Genomic DNA, 16498 nt, shown 5'->3' with positions numbered 1-16498 from the left:
TGGAGCTCCCCCTGCTGGTTGTTTACCCTTCCAGGCTTCCTATAGCGTGGAACAGGAGCCAGATATAGCTTGATACCAATGCCTACATCAATACCAATCACATTTGTGTATTTTAATAAAGTTGTGGCCAAAATTTGCCCATTAACATTTAAACTAAATTCTGTCTCCACTGTGTCTTTATTTCCGTGGGGGATGGGTTTGGGGGCTCGAAGCACAACAAGACTAAGGCCTTAGAAGCAAATTATAGATGCTATTGTAGAGATTAAGACTTAAACTATATTTAAGTCTTAAACAACTGTATTGTTTATCATTATGTTGATTGTTAATTCAAACTTAATTTTATTGTGTTTCTGATTTGTTTAGTACGGTATGTGAGTCTGGTCTGGGACAGTAATAAATTCAATTCAATTCAATGCATTGCTTGCTGTTTTAGAATAAAATCATTAATTTTCTTACTCATTTTCACTATTTTGTATTGCTTCTGAAACTCATTTTAAAAGAGCTACCTTGCCTTTGGCGAGACAACTTCTTAGCTGCTTTTAACCAAAAAGAAAGAAAGAAAATCTTATTGCGCATCTTCTTCCTCAAACAAAAATCATCTTCTATGACTGGCAATGAAATACTGTTGCCTTGTAAAGCAATGTGTGAAATAATAACTGCTTGCTGCAATTCTATTATATACAGTACTTACATTTCATTTGTGCTATCTGGGCACACTGGTTTCCTATTTACACTTGTGGTTATTTTGTTTATTTATTGAATTTATATACCAACCTATACCTGGGGGTCTCAGTGCGGTTCACAGAATAAAATCAAGATATAAAACTGTGAAATAGATAATAAAAATAAAAGCAATAGCCCCCCCCCCAAAAGACACGTTTTAAAAGGGCATAGGCTGTTGGGTTAAACCCAGCACCTCCAGTTTCACCTCAACATTTTCTCTGCGTGAAAATGAACTGAGGTCTCCTCATCCCATAATATCTCGTAAGGATGATGTCATGCCTCTACCTGTATTTCCTGTTATACCTGTGAAGGGAATGAATGATGATTCTCTTTGTTGTATTCCAATATCCTCCTTGCTGCTGCAAGGGACTTGGGGAGACATAAACAAAACAGAATTTGCATTGGCAGGAAATATGATTTTATCATTAGAGATTGCATGGGGCTGCTGCTGCTGCTGTGTGTATGTGGATTCCAGTACTAATGGACTTCATTGTCCACCTATTGCAGGGTGGAGAAGATGAGGCTCAGCGATAAAGAGATGGCTTCACAATGGCTTGATTAAACATGACTGAAGCAGTGTTTAAAAGAGGGTGGGTGTTGTTTCAGATGTTTAGATGTTTACAGACGCTCTGCATGTTTTAGATGATTTCCTGCCCTAGAATCTCCAGGTCTCAGTAATTTGCGTGTGTAGGTCCCCAGGCCACCCCTCAAATAACTTCACACATAACACATAATTTTAGTTTTGGTTTTTGGGCACTATTTTGGCCACAACTTTATTAAAATACAAAATCAGTGAGTGGTTGTTTAGACATTGGTTATGACTATCTGTCCCCGCGCCTGAGACAGAACTGACATCCCGAGGTCCGATCGGTAGCCAGTAGAAGAGAAAGTCAAACTGGGGGGTCATTTGAGCTAAGCGTCGGACCCACGCCGCTCACCCCAGCAGCTCCCCGAAAGCTTGCCGGCCCAGTCCTATGACAAGGATTCCCATAACAGGGATTGGGCGGCCCTGGTCCCATAACAGGGATTGGACGAAATCATGGCAAGCCCCAGGATTCCTTTAACGGAATTCCCTTCAGCACAATAGGAGGGGCAGGCCCAGCCTGACCCCTCCACCACCAGCATATTATAACCAATGCCTAGCCGCAACCTTACAAGTTGTGACGAATTGCTGAGTAGTAGGCCAAAACCAAATGGCACAGCCAATCACCAAATGGCAAAATTCCTACTAGGCCCCTGCTCCAAAGCAGACGACCCCATGACAGGCAAAGCAAGGTCAACCGGAAAGAGGGCGGGTGGGCCGGTGATCCGAAACACTCTGCGAAAGAGAAAGAGAAACCAGAGTGCACCAATATTTAAAGACTATGGTCCCACCCACCCAATTTGCAACATACAATTTGCCCCAGCAACCCGGTTACCCAATCATGATGCCAGGCAACAACTATTAACCTGCCTGGCAACAAGAGGTCTGGCCTGGTGGCCCACACCGCAACACGTGCTCTCATTTATTGGAGAACATGCTTTATAAATTATTGTGAAAAGAATTAAGAATAGATGTATTGGAAATTTGAGTTTGTAGCAATAAGTATAGTAACAAAATGCGTAATTAGAAAGACTTTAGAAAACCATCAGTTGAGGCTGAAAGAAGTCTTAGGCTGTGATAGCCAAAAATGATGTTTAAAAGGATGTTTTGCTGGAAAATATGTGTAAAAACTAATAAATTATTATTATTATTATTATTATTATTATTATTATTATTATTATTATTTAAAAAAGGAATCTCCAGGTCTCCATAAATTTCTGTCTGAAATCCTGGGTAAGGGCTGCCGGTCAGTCTGTACTGTCCTGAACTAGATGGATCAATTGGTCTGAGTGTGGGGAGATATAGTATCTGTATAGTATTGTATCTGTATAGTATAGTATCTTTAAAGTACATGACTTTCCCTAAAGAAGAATGGAGACTGTAGTTTGTTAAGGGTCCCCGGAATTGTACCTCTGTGAGGCAGAAACTAGGTAGAAGGCAGTTTCCTATTTTCCTTCATTACTTTCCCCATGCAAACTACTCGCACACAGTTCATGCACTGACTTGTGAACTGGCATGGAATGCAAGGCGTTTTCCCAGGGCAAAATTAACCCACAAGCGTATCACACTCTGAATGCCCTCAGTTGGGATTCAGGTTCTTTGTGAGATGATCCCCAGTGAAGAAGCTTCTGTTCATGCAAAAGGAATTCCACTGCATTCTTAGAATTCCACTGCATTTACCACATAAACACCAGCAAGAAGACATTTCAGGAGATCTTAATGACGCTATGCTCTTTTTGTAGTTTTAAGAACAGCAGCTGCATTGGCTTCCAGCTTGCTTCCAGGTCCAACTCAAAGAGCTCACATTCTTGTTTAAAGCCACAAATGACTTAGGCCCCAGAAAGACCACCCCCTTCCATAGAAACAGTCTCATGTGTTCAGATCAGCAGAGGAGGGCCTGTTGTGGTAGCTCTACCACCCTCAGAAGTTGGGGATGTGTGACCCAGGGAAGGGCATTCTCTGTGGCAGCCTTTAAGTTGTGGAATTCCTTTCCCACAGAGGTGCCCCTGGTGCCTTCATTGTATGTTGTTGTTGTTTAGTCGTTTAGTCGTGTCCGACTCTTCGTGACCCCCTGGACCAGAGCACGCTAGGCACTTCTGTCCTCCACTGCCTCCCGCAGTTTGATCAAACTCATGCTGGTAGCGTCGAGATCACTGTCCCACCATCTCGTCCTCTGTCGTCCCCTTCTCCATGTGCCCTCCATCTTTCCCAACATCAGAGTCTTTTCCAGGGATTCTTCTCTTCTCATGAGGTGGCCAAAGTATTGGAGCCTCAGCTTCATGATCTGTCCTTCAGGGCTGATTTCCTTAAGAATGGATACGTTTGATCTTCTTGCAGTCCATGGGACACTCAAGAGTCTCCTCCAGCACCATAATTCAAAAGCATCAATTCTTCGGCGATCAGCCTTCTTTATGGTCCAGCTCTCACTTCCATCTTCATTGTATAGTTTTCATCATATGCTGAAGAAACACTTCTTGACTATGGCCATTCTCACTTGATATGTAGTGTCAAAAAGCATCCCAATCTGCAAGTGGTGAGAGAATCCCATAGTTCTAACTGCTTAGCTAGGTTCAGTTTCCTTGAAATGAAATTCAGTGGCGACTGGTGTGTTTACACATGTTCATAACTGGAGCATAGGATGGAGGGGCTCACAACATTAACACCCCACAAAAGCTTGCTTCACATTACAGTGGTACCTCGGGTTACATACGCTTCAGGTTAAAGATGCTTCAGGTTACAGACTCCGCTTACCCAGAAATAGTGCTTCACGTTAAGAACTTTGCTTCAGGATGAGAACAGAAATCGTGCTCTGGCGGCACGGCAGCAGCAGGAGGCCCCATTAGCTAAAGTGGTGCTTCAGGTTAAGAACAGTTTCAGGTTAAGAACGGAACTCCGGAACGAATTAAGTTCTTAACCCAAGGTGCCACTGTAGTTGTAGCTTTGGATCAAGGATGTCTCTGTGCCTTCAGCTTCTAACCTGCTTTCAGTTCAGCTAAGCGCACTCTCTCTGACCATTGTTCTCCTATGGATGCTTGTTTTAGACTAATGTTATTTTCACTTTTTGACAGTCTTAAATTACTATTATTAATTTTTTTTGGGGGGGGGGGTATTGATGATTTTATCACTTTATCTTTTCCGTAAAATGCCTTGTTTGTTTTTTACCATCAAGTGTTGTATAAAGATTATGAAATTAATTAATCAATTAATAAGGATCTGGCCAATGCCACACCATGCACTTAAACCATTATGGTTAAGAGCGGTGGACTCGTAATCTGGTGAACCGGGTTCTCTTCCCCGCTCCTCCACATGCAGCTGCTGGGTGACCTTTGGCTAGTCACACTTCTCTGAAGTCTCTCAGCCCCACTCACCTCACAGAGTGTTTGTTGTGGGGGAGGAAGGGAAAGGAGAATGTTAGCTGCTTTGAGACTCCTCCTCCTCCTCCTCCTCCTCCTCCTCCTCCTCCTCCTCCTCCTCCTCCTCCTTCTTTAAAAGTTGAAACATTCCCCCGCCACCGCCACCACCACCGACTGAGGGAATCCTGGCTAGTTTCTTTTCCTCCGCTGATTAATATGCTTAAATTCAGTGGGTTGCTGCGTCTGATCTGAGGTTGTGGTGGGGGAAGGCATGAATGGGAGAGTCGGAGAGCTCTTGAGTGATTGATAGCCTGTCCCCACACACCCTGATCACTGTGCTGTTGCCAGGAAGAATGAGTCTTGATCCTGGTGTAGAAGGGGAGGACAGCCCACCTTGCAACGTGGACAGAACACCCAGGAACTCCTGGCAATGAGCCATTAACTGCACGAGGACAACACTCTGTGTGTCCACAGAGATAGGCACTGTGGTCCATTCAGAGTGATGAGAGTTATCAGAAGGATACCCTCTTCCCCTTCCAGTGTTACAGTTCCTAGGTTTCTCTGAGAAGATGGATCCATTGTTTAACTATTCTGAAAATTGTTGCTGTTTAAGAGGAATCAGGATCTCAGCTCCCTTAAGAAACTACATCTCCCAAGATACTTTGAGGGAAGCACTAGGGCCTCCACTCCCTACACTTGTGCTGCTCACCAACCCCAGCTACCCATCATTCCAAAGGCATTGTGGGGTCTCGCTTCAGAAACAAAAAGCTGAAATACACATTTTGATATATGCGCAATGAAGCAGAAATAAGAACAATGGCTAAAAACACTTTGTTGACTCTTACACCCAGAACCCACTGCTGTATTCTCACAGCAACCGAACTCTCCTGTAAGTGTTAGTGTTCTTTGGTGTCAGATGTGTTTCTATTCCGGGAATTGAGGGGCTCCTGTACCATCATAGACTCTAGTAGCATATCCTCCAACATTTCTCCAATGAAAATAGGGACGTCCCAAGGAAAAGCAGGACATTCAAATCAGAAACTGGAACGGCTTCTGGAAATCCAGGAATGCCCCTGGAAAATAGGGACACTTGGAGGGTCTGTAGCAGGTTGCAGGTGCACCCTAGACTTAGGCCTGTGGGTTTACTAGCTGTTTTAGCAAACTGCATTAATCAGACATAGTTCTAAGGCATAAAGTGTGTGGAAACATTGAAAGAAACAATCATCTCCATGATGTGTCTTCTAAACATACAGTAAAACATCACCCAAAGTGATTGTCCTACCGGATATTGCCTTTCTTTATCAGTGATTGTTATCTTCCCCATGATCTGTCTTCAAATAATCCAGGAAGACGTCCTGTGATAGGTTTCTCCTGCCAGGCATTGTATTTATTTATCCCAAAAGTTGCCCAATGTTTGTTGATCTGCAGGTTACCGAGAAAGGCAATTAATTAAGTTACACGGCACGGAATCACCCCCTGGAACGTGATCCGGCGCCTGCTGTATTGCATACATGATCCTATTATTTCCTGATGACACTTTTCCAAGGGGTGGGGCCCATCCATCGAAGATTTGCTCATGACCTGAAGGGCAATATTGCTCAAGAGGGGAAATTCATTTCCAGAAGTAAGGCAAGGGGACCATATAAAAGGTCTTACCCTCCAAGGATCCAGACATAGACTTCGGATCTTCACTACTGCAGTTTTTCCAGTTGGCATTAGGGGTAAGTCTGGAGATACCACCCGCTCTATTGATTGTATTTGTGGGAGGTCTGAACTTTGAATATTCAAAATGTATGAGGATAACCTAGTTTCCAGATTAGGTGTCCTTAGGTTGCATCTAACTACATTCTACTTAGAATAGACACAATGAAATGAATGAACCTTTGTTAGCCATGTCTATTGTCTCCAGTGGGTATCCTCTGCGTAAAACTAGCATGGGCTTTGAAAACCATCTCTGGGCAGAGATTTTAAGTGAAATGTGCTAGCAAGTAATTGACAGATTATAGGCATTGGTGAATGAAGGAGTCAAGAGAATCTCTGGCAATGTTCTTAACTTGGTAGCAGAGCATCTACTTTGCAAACAAAAGATCCTAGTTTCAGCTCCTGACATCTCCAGGTAGGGCTGAAATCACCCCCTGGAAAGCCACTGCCAATCACTGTGTAGACAATGTAGAAATGGCTCAGTGATCAATGATCTGACTCAGCATGTGGCCACTTCCTACGTTCATGTATAGGCTAGTATTGAAGGCACTAGAATCCAAGGCATATTTTCTCCCTTAAAGAGGTTAGGGAGCAAGAGCTCCTTTAGTCTGGATCACTTGCTTTGCCAGATGAGCATAATATATGTTCAGTCAAGGAGCAATAAAGAGGGTGATGGTTTCCTCCATTCTGAACCTCAATATAGGTACACGTTGGCCTCAGCTACTAGGAGCACAGAAAGCTGCCTTATGCTGAGTCACGTACCACTGACTAGTCTAGATTAGAATTGTTAGCATTGATTGGCAGTGGTTTCCCAGGGATTAGAAAGGGGATAATCCCAAGTCTACCAGGAGATGCTAGATTGACTAATGGTTTGATTCAGAAAAAGGAAGCTTTATATGTTCCTGTTTTACAAAATTAGATATCCAGTGTACATTGGGTGTACACTGGGTGAGACCCACAACAGGTAAAATATTTACTTATGTACTTATGTACTTGAATCGCATCATCATTCCTTCAAGAAGCTCAAGATACGCAGTTTTCCTCCTAAACATTTTATCTTCACAACTCTGTGCAGTAGGTTGGCCTGAGAGGACTTGACTGGCTCAAGGTCACCCAGTAAGATTGGTGGCTGGGTAGGGATTTAAACTCAAGTCTCCTAGATCTTAGTCTGGTGCTCTAACCACTAAGCCACACTGGCTCCATTTAGAAATCGATTTCAGCTTCTAACACAAACAGAACATTATAGATGCCTCCTACAGGGAGGGAAGGCCACCATATTGTGAGCTGCTTTGAGTGGAAGACTAAGAAAGATATGCTTGTGCCAGACCTTCATTGAAAGGCTATTTCTTCATTTCTCACAGGACTCCAAATTTGACCGATATCAAGATGTGCTCCCGCAACAATAGAGGATGCTGCAACAAACCACAGGACTCCTGCCAACAGCAACCTCCTGTGGTCACCCCACCTCCATGCAACCCTCCTCAGGTTGTCCCACCACATTGCCCAAAACAACCTCCCGTAGTCATCCCACCTCCATGCATTCCTCCTGTGGTCATCCCACCCCCTTGCCAGCAGCAGACGAAGCGAACTCCCCAGTGGCCAGGTCAGCAGAAGTAAAGGAGACGTGTCTCCCAAGGAAGGCCTGTTTGGTGCCTGAAGGGTCAACATGTTTTCTTGAGTCGCCCTGGCTGAAAGAAGCGGAACACCCTCCCCCCCCCCGAACCTATTGCATGTCTTACTCCCTGCATAAGAATGTATCACATATTTTCTCCATCTGGAATGGAAATCCCAGCGTCTTTCATTCATCCTGAAATGTGATCTGATATATATATATATATATATATATATATATATATATATTTGCTTTCGTAGATTTTCACGGGTACAGGAAAGCACCAGCCTGAAGATGACGAGTGAGACCTCGTCGAAACGTCGCCTAGACACCCCAACTTTTACACGGGAAGACACCCGAGGACACCAAAACCTGCATATATATATATATATATATATATATATATATATATATATCCCTTTTCTGCTTTGGTCACTATTTGGACAACAGTAATCAATAAAATCATATGCTAAGCTAAGACTGTATGCTGCAGTTCAATTATTATTTACACTGGTGTTCCTTTTTACATCTGGTGCACCTCAACATTTTCTTTGTGTGTGCATTTGTGAGCTAAAGGGGAACCATTGGCACTCCAGATGTTGCTGAATGACAGATTCCATCAATCCCTTGCAGCATGGCCAGGAAGGCTGGGGCATGTCATTCTGCAACATCTCAAGGGCCAACATTTCCCCAGACCTATGTTAGCATCTTGTAAAGGTAAAGGGACCCCTGACCATTAGGTCCAATCGCGGCCGACTCTGGGGTTGCGGCACTCATCTCGCTTTATTGGCCAAGGGAGCCGGCGTACAGCTTCTGGGTCATGTGGCCAGCAGGACTAAGCCGCTTCTGGCAAACCAGAGCAGTGCATGGAAATGCTGTTTACCTTCCCGCCAGAGCGGTACCTATTTATCTACTTGCACTTTGACGTGCTTTTGAACTGCTAGGTTGGCAGGAGCAGGGACCAAGCAAGGGGAGCTCACCCTGTTGCGGGGATTCGAACGGCCAACCTAGTGATCAGTAAGTACTAGGCTCTGTGGTTTAGCCCACAGTTCCACCCGCATCCCTTAGCATCTTGAGGGAACCCTAAAAATGAGATAAAATCAAGTGTCTAGTCCATGTGGCTATGATTTGTATTTGAAAACCAGCGGACAGTGTCTGAAGAAATCTCTGGGTGCCAGAGGAATGAGCAGAATATCCTAGTGTGTGGAGATGTGTGGAAATACAACTCTGTACAGGGGGAACAAGGGATTTCCTAACAACTCTCAGCAGCCTTAACAAACTTAAGTCCCCAGGATTCTTTGACGGAAACCACGAGTGGTTAAAGTTGGATCACGATTGCTTTAAATGTAAATTGCAGATGGGGTGAAACTAATCCATGGTGGAAAGAACATAAAACGTTCCCTGCTGGATCAGGCCAATGGCCCATCTAGTCCAGCATGCTGATGTTTGGGATGAGCCTACAAGCAAGACATGAGTACCAGAGCACTCTGCCCAGCAAATTTCCAGCAAATGGCATTCAAAGGGCTACTGCCTTTGACAGTGGAGGCAGAGTCCATCCATAGTGGCTAGCTGCATAGGGTCATCATATTTGAAACAGTGGAATTCTGGACAGAAAATTTGTTGAGTTTTTTTTGGGGGGGCAAAGTTGCTGAACTTTTTTTTTTATCTGTTTCTGAGCTATTTTAAGGGGAAATTGGCATTTCCAACATGAGCTGCCATGTGTCCAGATTTTTCAGGACATTTGGCCCATTTCCACCCAGACACTGTTAACGTATGGCTCCAGACGTATGGAAACCCTAGAACTGATAGCCTTGCTCCCCAAATTCAAGAGACAACCAAAACTAAACTCTTTTTACTCTTTTTACAAATATATTTTTTTAAATCATATTTATTGAAATTTTCAAAAAATACAGAAAAAGAAAAGAAAAAGAACAAACAAAGAAAAAAGAGAAAAAAGATTAAAAAAACACTCACCATTTAAGCCTTATTTTCAATGACATACTTCCAAGACTTCCCCACATCTCCCCTTCTTGTATTCCAATTCCATTTATTTGGTTCAACAAGTTCTTATCCCCAATTTTTAACCTTATTATATTTAGTACATTTTATATAACCAATTTTACCTTATAAACCTCAGGCTTTATACATTAAAATCTTTTTCTAAGATCGACCCCTGTTCCCTTCCACGATTTCCCCATTTTTATACTCATAACAAAACAAAATAAAAAAGAAGAAAAAAATCAAAATATAGTTATACACCCTTTGGATTCCCAAACTCCCCCCCCCCTTTCCCGGTTTCCCCAATGTCCGTCAGTCTATCTGTTATCAGCCTGGAGACCTTACATCCGAGGCTCTTAATTCCCTCTCAGTTCCTCTTTGCCAGTTTTTTTGATAGTCCTTTATATCAAACCCCAAATCTCGGAGAAGCTCTGTCTCGATAATGTCCATTTTTCTTCCAGCCAGACCTCTATATTTGTAAGTGGAGCTCAAATCTTGTTTCTTAATCCTTTTGAGTCTAAATGTCCCAAAAGCTCCAACTTCCATCTTGATCAAATTTGTAATCCATCGGTCTTCAGGTCTCCATTCTTCATTTTCCAATTCAAGCCAATTTTTCATCATCCCGTTCCTATTTTCCTTTGTGACCTTCCTGCCAGGCCTCTGGCCTTCCTTAACCTTCTGCAGCATTGTAGCTCCTCCTTCATTTCCCTCCAGATCATCATGTATCTCTTGTTCCACTTTCTCCGATTTATCAAATTTCTTTTCCTGCTCAGCTGCAAAAACTTTTATTTCCGCTACAAGGACTTTTTGTTCAGCAACAAAGACTTGAGTTAAGTCCCTTCCAGTTTCAGTAAAACTATTTACTGTTTCATTCAGTGTAGTTACCCTTGTAGCCAAAATATCACTTTGTTCTTGAAACTTTCCCAGGAGATAAAAAGTCCTGTTCAGCTCAATGAGTATTTTTCCACTTGCAGCCATTCTTGCAATGTCCCAGAACCCCCTCTAGAGGGATTATGGTTACTTACTATCCTTCTAGTTCCAATCTCAAAGTCAAAATAACTTGTTTCTCTTTGTTTTCAACAATTTATATCCAAATTGTAGCAAATCCAACCAGCAAAGGCACCAGAAACCAAGTTTCTTTTTATTCTCCAACTTTGACAGCTAATTTTGACAGCTGTCAAAGTCCTCTGTATCTTTTCAACAGGCTCTCTCTCGGATCACTCCCGGGTCCCGGGGGGTTACACTTCAGCTCTCAAAATCAACTCTTATCCTCCAGCAAAATTACTTGTACTGTCCAATCGTGAAATTAATATCTTTTGTCCAGTAAAGAAGGAAATATTCTCTCAACCTTAGTGATCTAGTCCTTGCTTTAAGTTGTTTACAAGGCGGGGAGACGGACTTCCTTTTTGCGCCTTCCCCGATTGTGCCAAATTCAAAAAGAAAATTTCCCTTTTAAGTCCAATTTCCGTATTACTCACGGGTTGTTGCTTTTAATCCAGATGTTCAAAGGAAAAAGTCAGCGCTCTCCATCCATGGCATGCGGCTTCACTCAGCAGGGGAAGCAGGACTCTCAGCACCACGCCGCTCCCCGTCCCCCATTCCGCAGCCTTTAAAAAGGCTCCTTCGCAGGTCGGGGGGGCGCAAATGGTGCCCACCGAGTCACCAAGTCCACAGGCTTCTGCGCCTGTGGTTTTTTAGGGTCCCCGCGTCGCCGCCGCAGCAGGACCCGACCCCTGCTGAGCTGATTCCCTCCGGAGCTCGGAGGGGATCCGCCATTAGGCAATGGCGCTAACCCGGAAGAGTCTACTCTTTTTACAAATAAAAGAGATCGAGCAAGACAACCTGCCCACAAAATATCATGGTATCTGCACATTGGGACCAATACCTAAATTTGAAAAGCGTCTGTAACTGGAAATGAACTGAGGTGTCTCCTCATCCAATAATCTCTCATGAGGATGATGTCATGCCTCTATCTATCTTGGTGCTGCAAGGGATTTGGGGAGACGGGAACAGAAATATTTACATTGGCATGCAATATGATTTTGTCATTAGAGAGTGCACTTCAGGCGCTGAGAAAGCCCTGTGTGTCTGTGGATTCCAATGCTTATGGAGCTCATTATCCACATATTGCAGGGTGGAGGAGATGAGGCTGAGAGATGGAGAGATAGCTTTACACTGGCTTATGGCAACCCTGTGATGTATTCTTCTCTAAACAGGGTTGCCTTCAGATATCTTCTAAAATCAGATAGTTGTTCATCTCCTTGATATTTGCCGGGAGGTCATTCCACAGAGCAGGTGCCACCACCGAGAAGACCCTCTGCCTGGTTCACTTTTTGCAGGGAGGGAACCGCCAGAAGCCCCTCGGAGCTGGACCTCAGTGTCCGGGCAGAACAATGGGGGCGGAGACGCTCCTTCAGGTATATTGGGCTGAGGCCATTTAGGACTTTAAAGGTCAGCACCAACATTTTGAATTGTGCTCAGAAACGTACTGGGAGTCAGTAGTGTGACTGGTTAGGTAGGCTAAAGAAGTCCCATAACAAGCATGCCTCAAGTTGCAGCTGCAAATCTCACCAAATTTAAATTGCCCTCCTAAGTTATATTCTCAGCCCAAATAAAGTATCCAGTTGCAAGCAGAAAATTCATGCTCCATCAATGTGCTGGAATGCTTGCATTTTAAGATACCTTAAAAAAATAAAATCAAAATTCATATTTACAATAGAAAAATAGACTCCAGTCAGGCTACAACCAATGAACATTTAACAAATATACAGGTAGGTAGCCGTGTTGGTCTGCCGTAGTCGAAACAAAATTTAAAAAATCCTTCCAGTAGCACCTTGGAGACCAACTAAGTTGGTCATTGTTTTGAGCTTTCGTGTGCATGCACACTTCTTCAGATACCAAGAAGAATTTTTGTTTGTTTGTTTGTATTGAGTATGTTTGAGCTTGGGAAGGAGTGTGTGTTACTGCAATCTGCTGTAGACCACTTGGGGCAGGTAATAATAATAATAATTTATTATTTGTACCCCACCCATCTGGTTGGGTTTCCCCAGCCACTCTGGACGGCTTCCAACAAAGATGAAAGATACACTAAAATGTCACATATTAAAAACTTCCCTGAACAGGGCTGCCTTCAGATGTCTTCTGAATGTCAGGTAGATGTTTATCGCTTTGACATCTGATGGGAGGGCGTTCCACAGGGCGGGCGCCACTACCGAGAAGGCCCTCTGCCTGGTTCCCTGTAACTTGGCCTCTCGCAGTGAGGGAACCGCCAGAAGGCCCTCGGAGCTGGACCTCAGTGTCCGGGCAGAACGATGGGGGAGGAGACGCTCCTTCAGATATACTGGACTGAGGCCGTTTAGGGCTTTAAAGGTCAGCACCAACAGGTATATATATAAGGTATATAAACCTTCCAAATGAATAACTAAAAACTGCATTTGTATTTTACTGCATTTTCTCTCGAAGCTCAACATCTTTGATAGCTTCCAGCTGCAAAACTGTTTACAAATCTGCCAAATAAATTTTACTATATAATAAAAATGCAAGGCTGTCGTGCAACTCCAGGGTGAAGACAGAACCACAAGCAGAATGGTAAGCAAGGAAGCAGCAGTGGTATCAGGCAGCTTAAGTTGATATCAGGCATGCATGCTCATTGCACTGTTTTCAACTCATTGCTCAGAAGTCCTTTGTATTATTAAAATGACTTCGCAAAAAAAAAAACACGGTTGGGATTTAAATGAAATAAACAAACATGGAAGTAAAGTAATATGCTACAACTGTAAGGGGATTGATGCTGGCATCCTATTGCGGTTTTCCAAACCTCACCTGGTGGGGTTATTATTTTGTTGTTGATTATTTGTGTTCAAACAATAATGTGTTCAAAAGCAGTTATCAAAGCGCTGGAAAATAATAATAATAAATGTAAATAAAGAGGAAAATGAGCCAAAACACAAGAAGGCTCGTCTATTTCCTCTCCCCCCCCTTTTTTCCTTTTTCTTCCCCCCTCCTCCTCCTCCTTCTTTCCTTTTTTCTTTTTTCTTTCCCATAATGGCTTATGTTCTATGCCATGTACTTTGATATTTTTTGTAGTTTTTTTTTTTTAGTTTTTCCATTATTATTATTAAGGACTTTTCTTTTGTAATTTTGGTTGTTTATGTTTATCTGTATTTGTTTAAAGCAAAATAAAAGTATTAAAAATAATAAAAAAACTAAAAATAATATAATAAACTAAAATTTAAAGGTTTAGTTTATTAAATCCATACATCATTTTCCACTAAAGAAAAAGTGATTTATAGTCATTTGTAATGAAATTGTGTGAATGTTATAAAAAAAAAACTCCAGCAGGTGCAGAATGCCGCGGCAAGACTCCTTATGGGGTCCTCGCTATGAGATCACATTCATCCGATGCTATACCAGCTGCACTGGAGTACAGGATCAGGTTTAAGGTGCTGGTTTTAACCTTTAAAGCCCTATACGGTCTAGGACCCTCGAACCTACAGGATCATCTCTCCTGGTATGTCCCATGGAGGAACTTACGATCTTCAAACAAAAACATCTTGGAGGTCCCAGGCTACAGAGAGGTTAGGCTGGCCTCAACCAGAGCTAGGGCTTTTTCGGCTGTGGCTCCGATTTGGTGGAACGCTCTGCCACAAGAGACTAGGGTCCTGCGGGACTTGACATCTTTCCGCAGGGCCTGCAAGACAGAGCTGTTCCACCAGGCCTTTGGCCAGGGCACAGCCTGACTCCCTCCTTTGGCAATCTTCACAGAACTCTAGCCCAATGGTTGCCATCAGTTTGTTTTGAATTAATTTTATAATGAAATGATTTTAGCATGTTGTATTATTTTATTGTTGTTAGCCGCCCTGAGCCCGGCTTCGGCTGGGGAGGGCGGGATATAAATAAAATATTATTATTATTATTATTATTATTATTATTATTATTATTATTATTATTATTATTATTATTTATTAAATACAAATGGGTATTCACCTGGCATTGAATTGATGACAGGCATAGCACCAGGTGGGTCTCCCTGGGGAGAGCATTCTGCAGGTAGGGTGCTTCTGCAAAGATGGCCCATTCTCCCATTGGCAACTCCTGGACCTTCCCTGGAGGTTAAGCATAAAGAGAAAGGTCTGTGATTATGATCTCAGGATCTGGACAGGCTCATAAAAGGAAAGCAGGCTGGGAGGGAGGAGCAAATAGACAGACTTAGAGTCGGCTTCTTCATTCTAATGGAATTTTCTCATTAGCAATGAAGCTGATACGATCATACAGCAATGTGTTTGGATCTTCCCCAATTATATTGCCATATAGCGTGTTCTCCTTAATAGAGAGCGCGTGTTGCGGTTGGGGGAACAGGCCACCCTGCCATGACTAGGCAAATTGGTCAGCAACCCTAGCCTTTAAGGGGTTAATTGGGTTGCTGGGGAATTTTGATTGTTACCAATTCGGAGGAGGGGTCAGAGGCTTTAAATATAGGGGCCAGACGTGGGGACGTCCTCTTGGCCGTTTTGCATCGGATCACCCGCCCTCCCTCCCTTTCATAGGGTGGTTTTTTCTGGATCGCTTGACCTTGCTATGCCTGTCATGGGGTCGTTCGCCTTTGAGCGGGGGCCTGGTAGGAATTTTGCCACTTGGCTGATTGGCTGGTGCCATTTGGTTTTTGCCTACTGCATAGCAAACCGTCACAACTTGTAAGGTTGGCGGTTAGGCATTGGTTAATTGGTGCTTGGAGGGTTAAGTGCCTATCCCTCCAAATGATGCGGAAAGGGAATTCCGTTAGAGGAATCCAGGGGCTTGCCATTCTTTTCGTCCTTGTCCGTGGAGCCGGACTTGGGCCGTGCAAGCCCCAAAAGGAACATGGGGGTGAGAAGTGAGGGTCTGTTTCCCAGCTTCATTTCTCACCCAATACTTGTTTCCCACGCTGGCTTCCGGTGGTGTCCGGAAGGGACCAGCTCTGTCCTTGAGGGCCAGGACAGATAGTCATAACCAATGCCTAAGCAACCAGTCACATTTTTTGTATTTTAATAAAGTTGTGGCCAAAATTATGCCAAAAACCTTAAACAAAAACTGATGTGTGAAGTGTGAATTATTTTGGGGGGTGGCACTGTGGGACTCAACACGCAACAAATAGTCCTTCTCGTTGTGGAATGCCCTCTCCAGTAAGCTGCTCCCATCCGCATGATTATTACCTTTCAGGAAGAATTTTAAAATATTCCTGTTTAAGCGGGCATTTTGTGGGCTGTTCCTGGCAAACCTCAAGATCGCTGGATGGGAGCATGTTTCTAATTGCAATTGCACTTTTAGATGTTTGCAATTGTTTTGAGGGTGGTTCATTCTGCTTTAGAATGATTCTCCTTTGTTTTGTTTTATCTCTTTGCTGCTCTGGGCCCCTTGTTCCCATGCCCTATTGAAGGAAAGCTCCGCAGTGCAAGGCTACTATTTCCAGAAAATTCATTTAGAGTGCAATTAAAAGTGTCAAAGACGGGGACCGCCCTTTAATTAGTTTTGGACTAACATGCAGAGGAC

The 16498-nt window shown here is 43.3% G+C and overlaps 1 long non-coding RNA gene across 1 annotated transcript; it reads left to right on the top strand.

The window, feature by feature from the left end:
- The first annotated feature begins 5822 nt into the window (after positions 1-5822).
- Positions 5823-8183, top strand: LOC310833500. The gene is made up of 2 exons (XR_014558714.1): positions 5823-6380; positions 7722-8183. It is a non-coding gene; the product is annotated as an uncharacterized lncRNA (long non-coding RNA).
- Positions 8184-16498: the final 8315 nt, after the last annotated feature.

Source organism: Podarcis gaigeae (genome assembly GCF_964106915.1).
Source record: "Podarcis gaigeae genome assembly, chromosome: 16".
NCBI classification, from domain to species: domain Eukaryota; kingdom Metazoa; phylum Chordata; class Lepidosauria; order Squamata; family Lacertidae; genus Podarcis; species Podarcis gaigeae.
Note: the sequence above shows the minus strand (reverse complement) of the source record. Positions and strands in the feature narration are given on the sequence as shown.